The sequence below is a fragment of the Scomber japonicus genome, chromosome 17 (assembly GCF_027409825.1).
Source record: "Scomber japonicus isolate fScoJap1 chromosome 17, fScoJap1.pri, whole genome shotgun sequence".
In the NCBI taxonomy this organism is placed as follows: Eukaryota; Metazoa; Chordata; class Actinopteri; order Scombriformes; family Scombridae; genus Scomber; species Scomber japonicus.
In genome coordinates, this window is record NC_070594.1 from 28,161,177 (window position 1) to 28,176,500 (window position 15,324).

Below are 15,324 nucleotides of genomic sequence, written 5' to 3' on the forward strand. Positions count from 1 at the left end.
TTTAATTAGTTTTGAAACAATAAACAATTATTTTAGTATTTATTTCCTGTTAATTGTTTTATGTTCCTGTGTTGTTTTATCTATTTATGTACAGCACTTTGTTTCAGCTGTGGTTGTTTTAAAGTGCTGTATAAATAAAGTTGAGTTGAGTTGATGCAAAGGAATTCAAGAAAATGTCCAATGCAACTTTTCAACATTGTATAAAGTCTTCTGGCACTGCATATAAAGACATGTAATGATTGTCACAACAATATATCAGATGATGAATGTGTTCTGATATCTGCAACTGTGATATTAATTGTGTGTTATTATATAAAAGTTTGCACACAGTTTTCTATTTCAGTGCTTCCCAGTTGCATTACACACACCTCTGCAGGGAACACATCAGCAGCACTGCTTGACCAATTGTTTAATAAAACGAAAGAAAGTGAATAAAATTGAAGTAAGTGGAGTTTTACTTTCTGTTTGAAGAAGATTAATTTAGTGCCTAATGAAGTGTGAATCATTCAGGTCACATGTACTCACTTTTCAAAGGACTTTATTGAAATCCGTGCCGGCTACTGTGGTGAAAGGTAAGAACTCAGAACTCTACAATGGGTTGTAAGAAAAATAAAGTCTTTAAAAGGTGAGCTCATTCAATTTAAAAGTTACATTTTTATAGCAGTGTATCGACAGTTGCTATTAAATATTTTCTTTACATTATGTAGATACTTTATTTATCATTATTTATTTATCTTTAAGCTTGATGATAGGATGATATCATTGAGCACCTTGAAGCCAAAGATAAAAAGAAGACAATGGGGTAGACATCAGGCCTCTCCAACAAACCTATAGTGAAGGTGAACTTTATTGAGAAGGATCAAACTGCTGACCATCATCCTGTAAGCCAATGAGGTTTGAACATGAGTAGTAGGGTCCCCTTTAAGTCTGTAAATCTACATATTTTACCTCAAGCAGTCCCTCAAAATATGTTTCTGAACAGGCTTTGTTGTTGAAAATGCATTTCCAGATCCAACTGCTAGCCTATGTGCTTACTACTATGATTTCCCATAGAGTTAGTTAGCATTAGCTTGCAGTTTTCTACATACAGCCTGTCTCAGTATTATTCCAGTTATGTTGTAGCTATTCACTGATAATGCAAGAACAGCTGTATCATATTCAGATTTGCATGCATGAATGATAAATCTTAGATGAGGCTCATCTCACCCTGGATTACAAGACTTTGTTCATATGCTGGATTTTGGAAATGTTATGAAAATGGAAGAAAGATCATCCTGTTATGTAATGGTAGAATAAAAAGTGTTTGGAACCTACAATCACCACCTGCAGCTGCACTGGAATCTGATTTGGTTTTACATAACTGGAGTAAGAATTATCTGTGTAATGCACACATGCAACCTTCCTCTCAACGCCTGATAACTGGAATTGTGCTTGATAACAGACACAATAGTGTCAAGTTCCTGGTGTGTTATGGACATGTTCATCTCTCTCTCAGACAGCCCAGACTCTTCCATTCTGCAGAAAATAGTACGTCTCGATACACTCATAAGATTAGCAATGCTTGACACTGGCAACTGAATTTGAAGCTTTTTTTTATCTTCTTCTCTTCAACACGAAGCCTGGAACATCCAAGGCCTCATGGCACAGTTGTCACTTCAACAAATGGACATGTTATCTCTACCTGCTCTCTCTCCCTTACAGGCCTGTGGAGCTGCAGTAGTGCCTGTATAATGGCTGAGGCTATCTGAACATGACTGTCAGCTGATTACATGCTCCAACTCTGACAGCAAATGCTGCAGAAGATGTGTCTCAGGATCTTCTCCTGACTTTGAAATAGACAATGTAGGATATAACCTTGAGTTACAAAGATCCTTGATCCTTGAAGTTACCTTGAGATCAAATTGGGCTGTACGGTATGTGGACTTTAAATTAAAATGAGTTTGATACCCCTGCCCCTGACTGACACAAATAAAGCTGTATAACAGAAACTTGGTCCTATACTTGCAATTCTCATATGACTATGAATTAAATAATAATTGGGTCAGTGACAAATGAGAGTTGGTTAGATGAGGAATTCAAAAATATCTTTAAAAACAACATCAGGTTTGTTAAAATGTACATTTAGTATTTTTGTTGGTTTTATATCATTTGAAATGACATTTGCATATTAAATATGACTAACATAACTAACATAACTGACACAGTTATGAAATGTAAAACACAACAACTTTTATCATCAATTAGCAGATGAACCCCCAAAACACTTGAAACAAATAAGGTAAGCTATGATGCTGGCATTATTGTTTGTCATATGTAAATGCTGAGTCATGGCAAGTTTTTCATCTTTTATTTCACGTTCAATTTAGTTTTGGTAAGCACGCTACTTTCCTCTGACCTCTCAGTTCTCTATCTCTGTGCTTGAGGTGATTATTTCAGCCCCCAGCATATTTTCATTTTATCGTTTCTGTGTGTGTGTGTGTGTGTGTGTGTGTGTGTGTGTGTGTGTGTGTGTGTGTGTTGGAAATGCTTGTGCTAAAATAATACCATGTTAAACTTATGAATAAAATATCCACTGACATATTCACTAGTTTGGCTGTGCTTTATGTTTAAACTCAATGAAAACAACATATTTTGTTATAGTTTATTATAATAATAATTATAATAATACACAGGCAGCAGTGTGAGGATAGATAATATAAAAGACAACATTGTTTATTGTGATTGTGAATGATTTAAATATCAGGATTTAGGCAGATTAAAAGTCAGATATTTTAGGATGAGTCATTGTCTAGTCAGCGTTGCTATCATCCCCCTGCAGACATACAGAGGCCAGTTTGTGCTGTGATGTAAATCTTTGCTTATTCACCCTTTAAAGTGAGCATCTCTCCTCACAGGACAGAGTCAAAAACTATTTATGCAGACTTAGCTAATATTTGCAGGGCTGCACACATCATCGTGTTGCGTCTGGAAAGCAGTGACTCATCATGGCTTTTGCTCATCTTGTCTGTTTATGTTAGTGCTGTTCAAGTCTTCATTTGCCTCCAGCTCAATCAGTGTATGAAGCCGCTTGCATTATCTTTACAACTGCAATTTTCAACTGAGATCTCACTGCATTTACCTGTTCTGCTAATGTTCACAATAATGTAGCTGTAATCAGGGTTGGGAAGGTTACTTTGGAAATGTAATAGATTACAGATTAGTTACTCTATTTAAAATGTAATAAGTAATATAACTATTGTGATTACTTCATCAAAGTAATGTAACTTATTACATTTGATGACTTTTTCATTACTTTTTTAATATTCTAACCAATGTTTTTTAACTGTTAGATTAAGTGTACCCATTAAGCTGGTAATTAAGTAGCAATGGATTGATTAACAATAATAAAGCCATTAGTTAGTGTTTTTAAATACTTCATGATGATGCTTTTCCCGAACACAGGCATGTTTTAAATGCATGGACATTACATGAATATTTTGCATACTCACTTTTTTTGCAGCAGGGTGTAACTTGCTGTAGGAATGATTTGGTTGGAGTTGAGCAGAGACTGCAGGTAAACAGTTTGTGAATGTGTGTTGTGTTGGGTGTGTGGCATATGAATATGTATATGTATATATACTGTATATATATATATATATACAGTATATAATATATATATATTATTATTATTATTATTTTTTTTTTACGTATATACAGTATGTATGCATAATGGTTCTTATTGTGGCGAAAAATTGGCTTATATGTCAGGTAAATTCTGTGCCTTCTTCCAATGGTTACACAACTTAAACATTTTTGTCTTCATGAAGGCATCGATTGAATCTCTGTTAAAATGCAGCAGTTACAAGAAGAGCTCCAGTGTGAATTTCAGTGAGGTTTCAGTCAGGGATACACTGAAGGAATTCATGGTTAAAGCTCTGCTGTTTGAAGGAGCTCTCAAAGAATCAGACTGAAATGAACAATATGAAACACCACGTCAGCTTTATAGGTTGTGGAGAGAAGTGTCAACAGAGCTGGCAGTGTCAGCACTGTACACCTGCCTGAAATCAGCTTTTAAGACATGTAAAACATAAGTTGGTTTGAATAATAATTTGTCTGATATGGTTTTTATACAAAAGTTGATGAACATGTTTTTGTTTTTTTTTTGGTTTTTTTCAGTATGTGTCAGTGACAAATAAGGGTTGGCAAGATGAACAATTCAAATATCAGCATCAGGTTTGTTAAAATGTACATTTAGTATTTTTGTTGGTTTTATATCATTTGAAATGATATTTGCATCATTTTTTTTACCAAGAGTAAGACTGAATGCTCCTGAAAATGTCAAATGGTGTAACCACAAAAAAATTATAAATATTTTATCCACCTACAGTGTACCTACTTATACAAATAATTACTTAATTTAAAAAAAAGTAAATCCTGATTGACATGATTCTCCAGATGAAATGTAATATTTAGAACAATAGTATTCCATTAGCTTTATTTAATATAGTTATAATGTAAGATCATGCCAAACTAGTTGATATGGTGTTTTATTGTTTCATTCATAAGTTTTTATGGTTACACCACTCAGACATTTTTGCCATAATCCTCTAATATATTCTCTCAAAATGGTTTAAAAGCAGAAATTTGACGCTGGGTCCACAAAAAAAGAATGTGTGTGAATTATTCATACATTTATTTTAATATCTTAACCCCTTTAAATATGACTAATCCACATGGACACAAAACAATGTCATTGACCCATGTACATGTCTGGCACTCTTAAACCTCCCACCTTCAGAATATATAATACAGACATTATTCTGCAATGTGAAGCTCAAACATCCAACTGAAGGAAGATTGGTTACACTGATGTAATCTGATTATTGGAAAGAGTCCTACCTGATTATATTCTCATTGTGCCAAACTCTGCAAAATACAGCATGTTCAAACTCAATCATTTACAAGAGCTCTCTGACCCAGATGTGACACTGAGCTTCACAAGTGTAAAGGATAAAGCTGCTGTCTTGATGAAAACACAGCAGTAGGTGTGTATGACCTGTAGAGTTGAGCTGACATGGATGGAGACACACAGTGTTACTGTGCTCTGAACAGAGGACTCTATAACCTGCTTTTACTGTTACCTGGATGGATTAATCATTCCCTGCAGTCTACAGATGGATACAGTAAAGTATCTGCCAACAAGTGTGACATATGGAACTAGATTTGATTGTCATGGATGGTGAAAAAGAATAATCGCAAGTGTGTATGACATACAACTACATTAAACTAGCCAGGGTTGGGAAGGTTATTTTGGGCACCAAAATGTAAGTTAAGCTGTTTTTCATGGATACTGACATGATTTATAAGAGAGATCATTTCTTATAAAGCAACATTTATCTCTCATTGTAAAATGTATTCATTAGTTCATGTAGATTTTGGAAGGTAAGTAGAAGGAAAGTAAAGATAGTTACTCTACAACACTGCTTTTAGCCAGCGACTGTACTCTACTGTGACTTAAGGCCCATTTATGCTCAATGTTAAATATGGATCTGGATACTGACGGAGCCTTCTGTCCGTGCTCTGCATCATTTCGTCCGTATTTCTGCACGTTTCCATAAAGCTTACGGATACGGACCAAACGGAGCAGTACCACCGGAGACCATGGGAGGGGCAGTGTTGCTGTCACTACTCAATACGTAGCACTTGTGAGACACGAAGAAGAAATAACAATGGTGGAACTTTTTGAGGAAGGTTGTGCGAATTGATTAGAAACTTTAAACATATCGTTTTTGTCTTTTACGCAAGAGGAACATTATCAATATCTCCTCCACAGTCACCATGTTTGTTTTTAAGTTTGTTGTTGTCATAAACTTTTGACTCGGTGCTGCCCCCTGGTGGATGTATTGGTTAACATCCATGCCAACGTAAAGGACGCATGGAAGTATGTGAGCAGTGATGGTAACATCGTTTGAAAAGGACGTATACATTTTCATACGTACATTGAGCATAAATGGGCCTTTAGTGGGACACTTAATAGAATGCAGCCAAGTTCTATTGTCATCACACATTTAACAACTGTAGCTAATTAACTGTGGTTTTTATAACTGTCTCTGGCTCATTTGTTTTAAAATGAGAACCCTAAAAAAGTGTCTGAAATGTGTTTGATAGCCACATGCTGATGCACACACCATGCTGAAACACACACAGGCTAAGCGTGAATGTCCAAAGCACCCTCATATATTGATGATGGAGCTGAGGAGCAGCATTAAGGTTGCAGGGTAAGTAATCATTTTCTACTAATATCATCCTGTTTGGATGTTTGCTAAAGAAAAACATACCTGAATAACAAGAGTTTAGATTTGTTGGTGTTTTCAGTCAGTATTTGTTACTTTACAAGAAGGATGATGGCATATTATCGATTACCCAAACTTCCCCAAAACCAGTAAAAGAGAATAATGTTTCTTTTTTTTTGTGGATTCATTGAGACACATTCATCAATAACAAATGAATAACAACAGTAACATAAAATGAATGGACAAACTCATAGAATTACTTGTGTATGAATAACATGCATATAATGAGGAAACGTATTAAATATACGTATAAAATAAGTACACTGTTGCCCATAAAGTTGGAATAAAATATTTTTACTTCTTCTCATTAAATGATTGTGACAATATGATTTATTATTGATAGATAAAGTGTATATATTCTCAAAATTGTATTGATCAATGTCATTGCCCATCGCTCCTTGTCAAAGGTGATTACTGATGTGTATGAACAGAAAATAAAAAGAGGAATGTGTCTGAAAACAAAATTATTCCAACTTTAGTGTATATAAGCTGCTCATACACTGCATCTCCAAACACATAGCAGAAAAAAACCATTTCCCCTCATGTAGAAATAATGTAATTATCTAATGATATGATGGCTTTTCAAAGTCACGCTCAGTTACTATTATAATGGTAGGAAGCTAATTGTGGTGCAGTCACTTTTTACAATGTTGTGAGGAGGCAGGAAGTGACCCTCACACTGACATCAGAGTGTCTCAGCAGCTCAGTGTGGACATTTAGCAAATGGTCAAACGAAACGTCACATGATCACTGAATGTCATTAAAACAAGTTGAAAAACAGCACAGATACGTGTTAACTCTGCTAGGTCTTCCACTGAAAAGAGATTTTTAAACAGTTTTTTGAAAATGACCCTCTCTCCATCTCCACAGCATGGAGCTGAACTAGAAGAGCAATGCTGCATTCAGCAGTGTAGTGCTTAGGTGAGCTACAGCGATTACATGTGATGTACAAATCTGTGCTTCAACACCATGAAATTGGACGATTTTCTTTGTTAGAGTTCACACAACACAGCAGAGGGGATGGGGGGGCAGTGTATGACATGGACTTACACTTATATAATCCTCAGGAACAGCTGCAGGTCAGAATACTGAGAGTGAAGAAAAAGAAGAATGTTCTGCTCAGGATTTCAAATGTAAAGATAACAATGCTGTGAAGTTTAAAGCGCTCACCTGTTTTTTCATTCAAGTTCAAATAAGAAAATGCTAGCCAGAGACTTATTGCCTTTTCATACCTGAAAGTCTGAACAAAGGTTCATGCTTTTGTGTGTCCTTATACATGACATTGATTGGTTTGTTGCTTGAATTAATGGAGAAAAATGAATGAACAGATAATATATGTATGTTGCTGCTGCAGTGTCTTTATATTCAGGTGTTAAAACCACTGTTTAGCCATATGTCACTATGGATAAGCTGGACATGTGCCCTCAATGATCAGAGAAAAAATGTGCAAGAATGTCCAACAGAAAACGTTATGTTATAAAGTTTCCACCCACTAGGAGCTTTATCCAATTGGAATAAAATAAAAGTGGTTTCCAAGAAATTTTTGTCTGATGACCAGGTTTTATTGACCAGTCATCACGGCTGGGCAAGTGATGATTGGTTAACAACATGCCACAATGCACTGTGGGTAGTATGGTGTATACAATTACACTCATGATGATAAGTACATTTGATAATGACTACTAGAGATGAAGATAAAGTGTTTGCTGTCCTTGCACTCGGTTACAACGCTGATGTAACCCATAGATGTGTGTGAAGCATATAACTAAATGTACATCATTTTACTTTATTCTTAAAATGACAGTAAGAGGAAAAGGCCAAACATAATGGTATATCTGAAGGATTGAAACATAATGATGTATTGTGAAGAAGAGAGTTTTAAAGGATGAGATGTTATTCTGCATTTACTAAATGGAAAAGCACTTAAGAAACTGAACTTATTGTGATCTGATAATAAGAAACTGAAATGTATAACTGAACATAATGAAACTCTTTCCACTGACCTCATCGTTATTTTAGGGTATAAAAGTGACCCTGACATTGAAACATTGTGTCATACTGCATACACTTGTGACACTTGTCTGTGTGTGTATTGAACAGTAATAAAACTCTACTGCCTTCAGCTAGAAGACTCCTGGTGATTTTTGTTTGAATATTTTGAGACTCTTTTTGAATAACTAAGTATTAGACATCAGTTGATACAATAGTAGGTTGTATCAACTAGTGTGTGGGGAAAAATTCATCCAACAGAGAAATGGACAACCAAAGCCTACAAATAAGTAGACTTTGGCAGAAAGGCAAAATGAGGAGAAGTTCAGAACAGATTGATTATTGGGAGGGGGAGTGTCAATGTAGCATTTTATTCTAGATGACAACTGTAGTCACGAAGAAGGTGATCACTCAAAGCTTGAGTGTTGGTAATGAGAATGTCTCCTCATTAGCACGTTTAGCAATGTTTCCTTGTGAGGAAATGTTCCCTAGGCTGCAGAATATGTCTTTTAAATTGGTCTTTTAAATGACAAACACAGTCAAACACACTTTGGAGATTTTTTAGAAGTTCACTCCACTCAAGAATTAACTTTAAAAATGCAGCTTTTAAGGTATAAATGCAAAATTTTTCAAGTTCAATGAGGAACTTGTGACCTTATAACCCATAAAGGGATCTAGTGGGATCTACTTTTTGGTCCTGACCTTTCTGGAAAAAGGCATCTGGACCAGCAGGCAAGGTGGATTCACTCCTGGATGAAAGTTCAAGAACAGGTTCACAACTTTTCCTCCTGTTCATACTGACTATTAAAAGGTCTTCTTCAAATGTGCTTTCAATGGAAGTGATGGAGGACTAAATCCACAGTGTGTCTACACACTCATTTAAAAGTAGATGATCAGCTTCTATTGAGCTTCATCAGTGTGAGTTAGTCATATCAAGTGATATCTGACACATTTACAGTCTCTTTACCATCAAATTCCCTCTTAGTGTTTCCTGTTGAGCTGTGGTGGAAGTATAGTAACAAAAAGACTTTGCTACTAAAAACACTGTAACGTTGAAACATAGAAGATGAAGATTTGACTCATTTGGACAGCTGATATTAGAATCAGATCAACTTTTAAATACACTTTTGAAAAGTCCATCACTTCCATTGTGGGTGCTTTATGAAGAGATCTTCTAATGGTCAGTATGAAGAGGAGGAATGATTACAGCAAGAAAAAACTGGTTTCAGTGTTCCTTCAGGCTCCTGGTTTTATTGTTTTAAGACAGACTTAAGACAGAACCTGTCCTTCAAGCCAAGATGAATGAGACATTTTTTTAAGACCTAAGAAGAAATGAAACACCAATGACTGATGAAGTCCTTGTGGTGTGAAAGCTCCAGAACAACTATTGAGTGGACCTTGTGGTGAAAACTGTACAGAGGTTGCAGCTATGTTACAAATGTAAAACGATTACAAGCACATCTATGAACATCATCTCTCCCACTGAGAATCAATGATCTGACTCAGAGACACTTCTTCCTCCTGCTGGGTCATTTATTTCAGGCAAATATAGTTTTCAACCATCGTGCCTTGTTACACAATACCCATTATCCCACGCTGCACTGATATGTGTGTACTAAATTAGCGTTGTTTGAGATGATGATGACCAGCGGGAACCGAAACGAGTGCGCCAGTCCTGGAAGAGGTATTGTTTATGGAAAACAGTGATAGCGGCGCAGTGATAGCTTCCCCTCAGGGAGCAGTTACTGTCAGCTGTGTTAAGTGTTTGTTTTTTTTCAGCTTGTTTTCAACCTGACCCAACCAGGATTACAATACTGACACAGAGCCTCATTGAATTCAATTGAATTGCTAATTGCCTTTAGAGGAAGATAACTTAAGACAGAATAATATGGAAACAAAAGAGGGTCAGTATTGAAGCATCTATCCTGCTGCAATAACACTGGTGTCTAATTCTAAGTGGTGAAAAAGACATCACAAGGCAGGACAGTTAGCTACATTATCCATTGATTATCTAATGAATTTGAATTATCTGATGTTAGCACTTGTTCCAATGGATCCCTGATTTATTATTACTCAACACCAATATTACTTTTGTACATAATGTTGCTAATATTGCCCTTGTATCTATTTATTATGTATTGTTTGTATTCTTTTATTGATGCTCTTCTATGTTACTGTCCACTTTGCTGCTGCATTAATGTAAATTACCCCATTGTGGGACTAATAAAGGAATGTCTTATCTTATGTTCAAGTTTGGTTGCAGGGTTAGGGTTAGCGTTAGGCTCACAGTAAAGAAGGCTTGCCCCCGTGGCTCCATGATTGGCTAGTAAAATGATATTCCTGATGCATGTCAAATGTTAATTAAAGCATTTGTAAATAGCTGCATAATTGAGCTCTCTGTGTGAATCAATCAAACTTTAATTGTAGGATTGAAAACAGGAACTCATTAAAAATAGGAACTCAGGAAACGCTGTCATAACTCTTAAGAATCTGCAATGAGGAAACACCAGAGGTAGGATTACAATGTAAAAATAAAAGAAAGAATGAATGAATGAATAAATAAATAGATACATAGCTAATAAAAGAGTCATTAAATATTTTTTTCATCAAATCACATGACATTACATTACATTATGAATAACATACAGCAACTGATTTACAACCAAAAAAAGTTACTGCAGATGAAGTAGTAGTGTATGAGATGATGCACAAGCTACTGTGGAGGCTGAAGTGCAACTAAAATCATTATGTAAGAGAACAGCTTTTGAATAAGTGTCCATTGTATGCGACCACTATGCAGGAAAGGGTTAAGACCAAATCTAAGAACAGCGAACGCACCCGTAAACAAACAGGGACAGTCTGATTGGTCAATACTAGCTGGCCTTCTATTGGTTGACAGCTTCGATCCACAAAAAATCAGAGAGTAGAGCAGAGATCCATGAGCACAAGTTCCCTGAGCGCGAGAGGAAGAACTCGAGTTTGAGCGCAGAAAATCTGCGCGAGCAGTGTTGTAACCGAGTGCGAGGACACAGTGCGAGCATGCGCAGAGCTAATTTGAGTGCGAGAGCAGAGTTTTGAGAGAAAATATCACAAAATCTGAGCATGAAATCAATAAATACTGCTCTCACATCCATTTAATATGCTCTTGAATTAAGATAGGGAATAAATTCCATAACAGTCAGGCCTAAAAATCGGATTGGAGAAGGAATCAGATTTGAATCAGATTTTCCTGCAGTCTGAACGCAGCCATAGACAACTCACACAGTGTGACATGCAATACACAATCATTGTTGCTGCTTTTACTCTTTATACAAGAAATGATTATAAGCTAGTAACAGCAGACCTACTGTATGCATTTGTTATTCACAAATCACACACAGCTGATAGATAAGTGAACAGTTTCAATCATGTTATAAAACCCCTCATACAGTCCACAGCAGCACTCTTCAAGGTGAAGCCCACTGAAGCTAACAAAAGGGAGCTGTGGGATTTAGCCTTCAGCTTCTATTCAGCAGACAGAGTAAGAAATATATTAAAGCAATGAGTGAACAAAGGACAGCTGTGTACGACTAAAAAGACGTGTTAGTCTGCGAGGGTGTGACGTATGAGTGTGTAGAAATATGAGAGCTGTACTTCAATACTGTCATTATTTTTAACTTCGAGCTGATCCATCTGCAAATACTGTTGTTTATATTGCAAAAAAGACTATAGACTATATGTTGTGTACCACAGAGAGTTGGTTGAATGATGTTTAAACCTTGATATCATTCATGTCCTTTACCAGTATTTTGAAAAGCCAGTTTGAGATCAGTCCAATAAGATGAACCAGGATCAATCTGTTCAGCAGTACATGTGAAATTATGAAGAATAAGATATTACGTACAAAATGGACAAAACCACTAAAACAAAGCAAAAGAGCAAGAGATTTTGGCAGCTATGAAGTATCAAATACAATTCCACTTAGGTTATCTATTTCATAGCATGAAAATAAGATATTGTTAAAAAAAACATAGTTCTCTGCAGGGTTATTATAGTTTTGACATATGCATTAATTTTTATTTTTATTTAGTTTTTCAGTTTGTTTTTTCATTTCAGTTTAGTTTTAGTTAGTTTAACAAGTGATAAAGTAGTTTGAGTTTAGTTTTTATTATGAGGAATTGACTAGTTCTAGTTTAGTTTTAATTTAGTTTTAGTCTTAGTTTTAGTTTTTCGGGTATTTTTTCTAGAAAATCATAAATTGTGCGTCAAGGATCTTCTTGTGTGTTATGTAGCAGCTGCTCTGCTGCCACCTGCTGGAAGAAGCCCATTATCTTGAGAAGTCAAACTGAACAGGACACAATAAAAATCAACGCTGATTTTTCTGCAATTCTGTTTCGTCTTAGTTATGCATTGTTGATTGTAGTTTTTATTTAGTTTTCGGTTTTTGAAAAGTGTTTATTTCTATGTTTTATTACAGTTAACTAAATTGTGTTTTTGTTGCTAGTTTTAGTTTCAGTCTTTTGTTTCTGTAGACAGATTTGGTTCGTATAAATGACACAACAGTCTGTATATGTTCCATTCAAAAACTCTACAATGTCTGTTTCTTTATTTTTATTTAAGTAAAATAAATTTTGAAAACAATGTCAGCTCAGATTTTAAGTATGCATTAAGCATAATACATTTGACATGAACTAAGTGAGTGATGTTCACAGAGCAGAAGTAAAGAGGAACCTTCAGGGAGGAACTCTAGAGGTTCTTTCAGTTTGACAGAATTTCCAGGAAATAAGCCTCCTTTAACTGCTATTGTTGCTTTATGAAACATCCTGCTGTTCAAGAGGAAAGTGAAACATCATACATAATACAAACTCATAGTGCAATGAGGTCTTTGAATGATGTGGTCATGTTTTAGGGTAGTGTTTCTTACATGTGGTATGTCTGTTTGTATTGTCCAATATATGAACAGTGTCTTATCTCATCAATATAGTAAATGGACTGTACTTACTACTACTTATACTACTACTACTACTACTACCATATATTGCTGTATATAGCACTTTTCTAGTCTTTTGACCACACTAGCGCTTTTACACTACTTGTCACATACATCCATTCACACACACATTCATACACTGATGGTAGGGGCTGCCACACAGGGTGCCAACCTGCTCATTAGTAGTAAACTAACATTCATACACACTCCTGCACTGTTGGCCCAGCCTTTTGGAGCAATTTGTATCTTGCCCAAGGACACATCAACATAGGAACTGGAGGAGCCGAGAATCAAACTTCCGACCTTCCAATTGGTCAGCCACTCAGGAGGTAATTTTAGTAATCGGCTAAAATGAAAGATTCCCTCCAGACATCTGCTTTGAATAATCTGCTTTGAATAATTATTTCAGTCTAATATGTTTTTCTACTTATTCTACCTCATTAAAAATCAAGAATCTCCGAACATGTACATATTTAAATATATAATATGTATATATATATATATATATATAAGTTTAATTACTGCATGAAAGATGTCTCCTACTTCACTGTAAACTCCATTCTCAATGTGTGTGCACTGGAGTTTCAACACCACACTTGTGTAAGTTTCATTCTGGACCAAGACTGCCTCAAAACTTGTTCATCATTCTCATTGGCACACATGTTAAACTCAGATTGTTGTGTACAATGAAGGTCAAATATCCAACTGAAACAAAATGAACAAACGTCATGTTGATAGCCACTGTGGGCTCAGTATAATGTTGTCTCTTTAACTGACACAAGTTACAACACCTGAATGGACTGATTGAGTTGCAGGATGAGACTGAAGGACTGAAAAAAAACATGGGCTGAGATTGCTAGAAGTCAGTGAAATTCTACACGACACACAGCATTACAAAGTGTTCCTGTGCTGATACTGAATGCCTTGTAATCACTTGCTGGGAGTCATTCTTCATCATGTCTGAGATAGATTGCTGTACCATGATGACAGACTAAAGCGCAGGGGGAAAAAAGACTAGACTAAACATTGATTGAGCCATGCAATTACACTTCTGGAAAGGATTTAGTAATTAGTCGTAACATGAGTAATGTACACATTAGTGGCATAGAAAAAGAATATAAAACAAGACTTATGACTGTGCAGTGATCAGGATATCATTGTGGTGTATACTTATTTGCCATGGAAGGTGTGCTCAGTCTGCCAGGTATGTTTGTCCTGTTAGTGGAAAAGACAAACAGTGGTGATATTGGTCTTTCTGGGGACACAACATTTGGAATGAATTGATCCTCACACAACAGTGGCACATCATTGATTTTTGACCCTCTAATGGAAGGTCATTGTCTTGCACTGCACTGATTCATAAAGAATCTGCAATATCCTGCTGTAGGGAATATGTGCAATACTTTTTTTTGTTTTGTTACTGAATATTAAAAGTAGTTGGGTTGTATTTGTACCTGATAGTTGTGTGTGTGTGTATGTGCGCTGTGATGCCATCTATATTTTTCTTTGAACGCCTAATACACATTTCTCCTTTGGGAGACAATAAAGGTTTAACTGGTCAGGTTAAATTTGACCAATTTAGACATTTGAAAGCAATTTAAAGAACACATAAATTAGACATTAGACTTTTCCTACAGTGTCTTAAAATATTCAATTTGAAATATTTTTTTTTAATTATATATTTTGGTACACATTTTGCAAGCCTACCATTCAAATATTGCAGCATTCTTCACTTTAAATAAATTACAACTATAACTGTTATGTTCTCATTTCAGATAATGTATCATAATCCTGTGACTGTAACTCTATTTTCAGTGTAATAGTGTCAAATCTAAAGAAAACATGAACACAAACATGGTTCAAAATTTGATGTAGGCACTAATTCTAACATAATAACAACATTCTAACAATATATATGAATAGTATATAATGGTTGACTTATCTATTGTGGATTTAAAATGACCAAGAGTTGCTAATTCATTCATTTTTAAGGTACTTTTACTCAGTATGTCCCAGTTGGATGTTGTAAAGAAG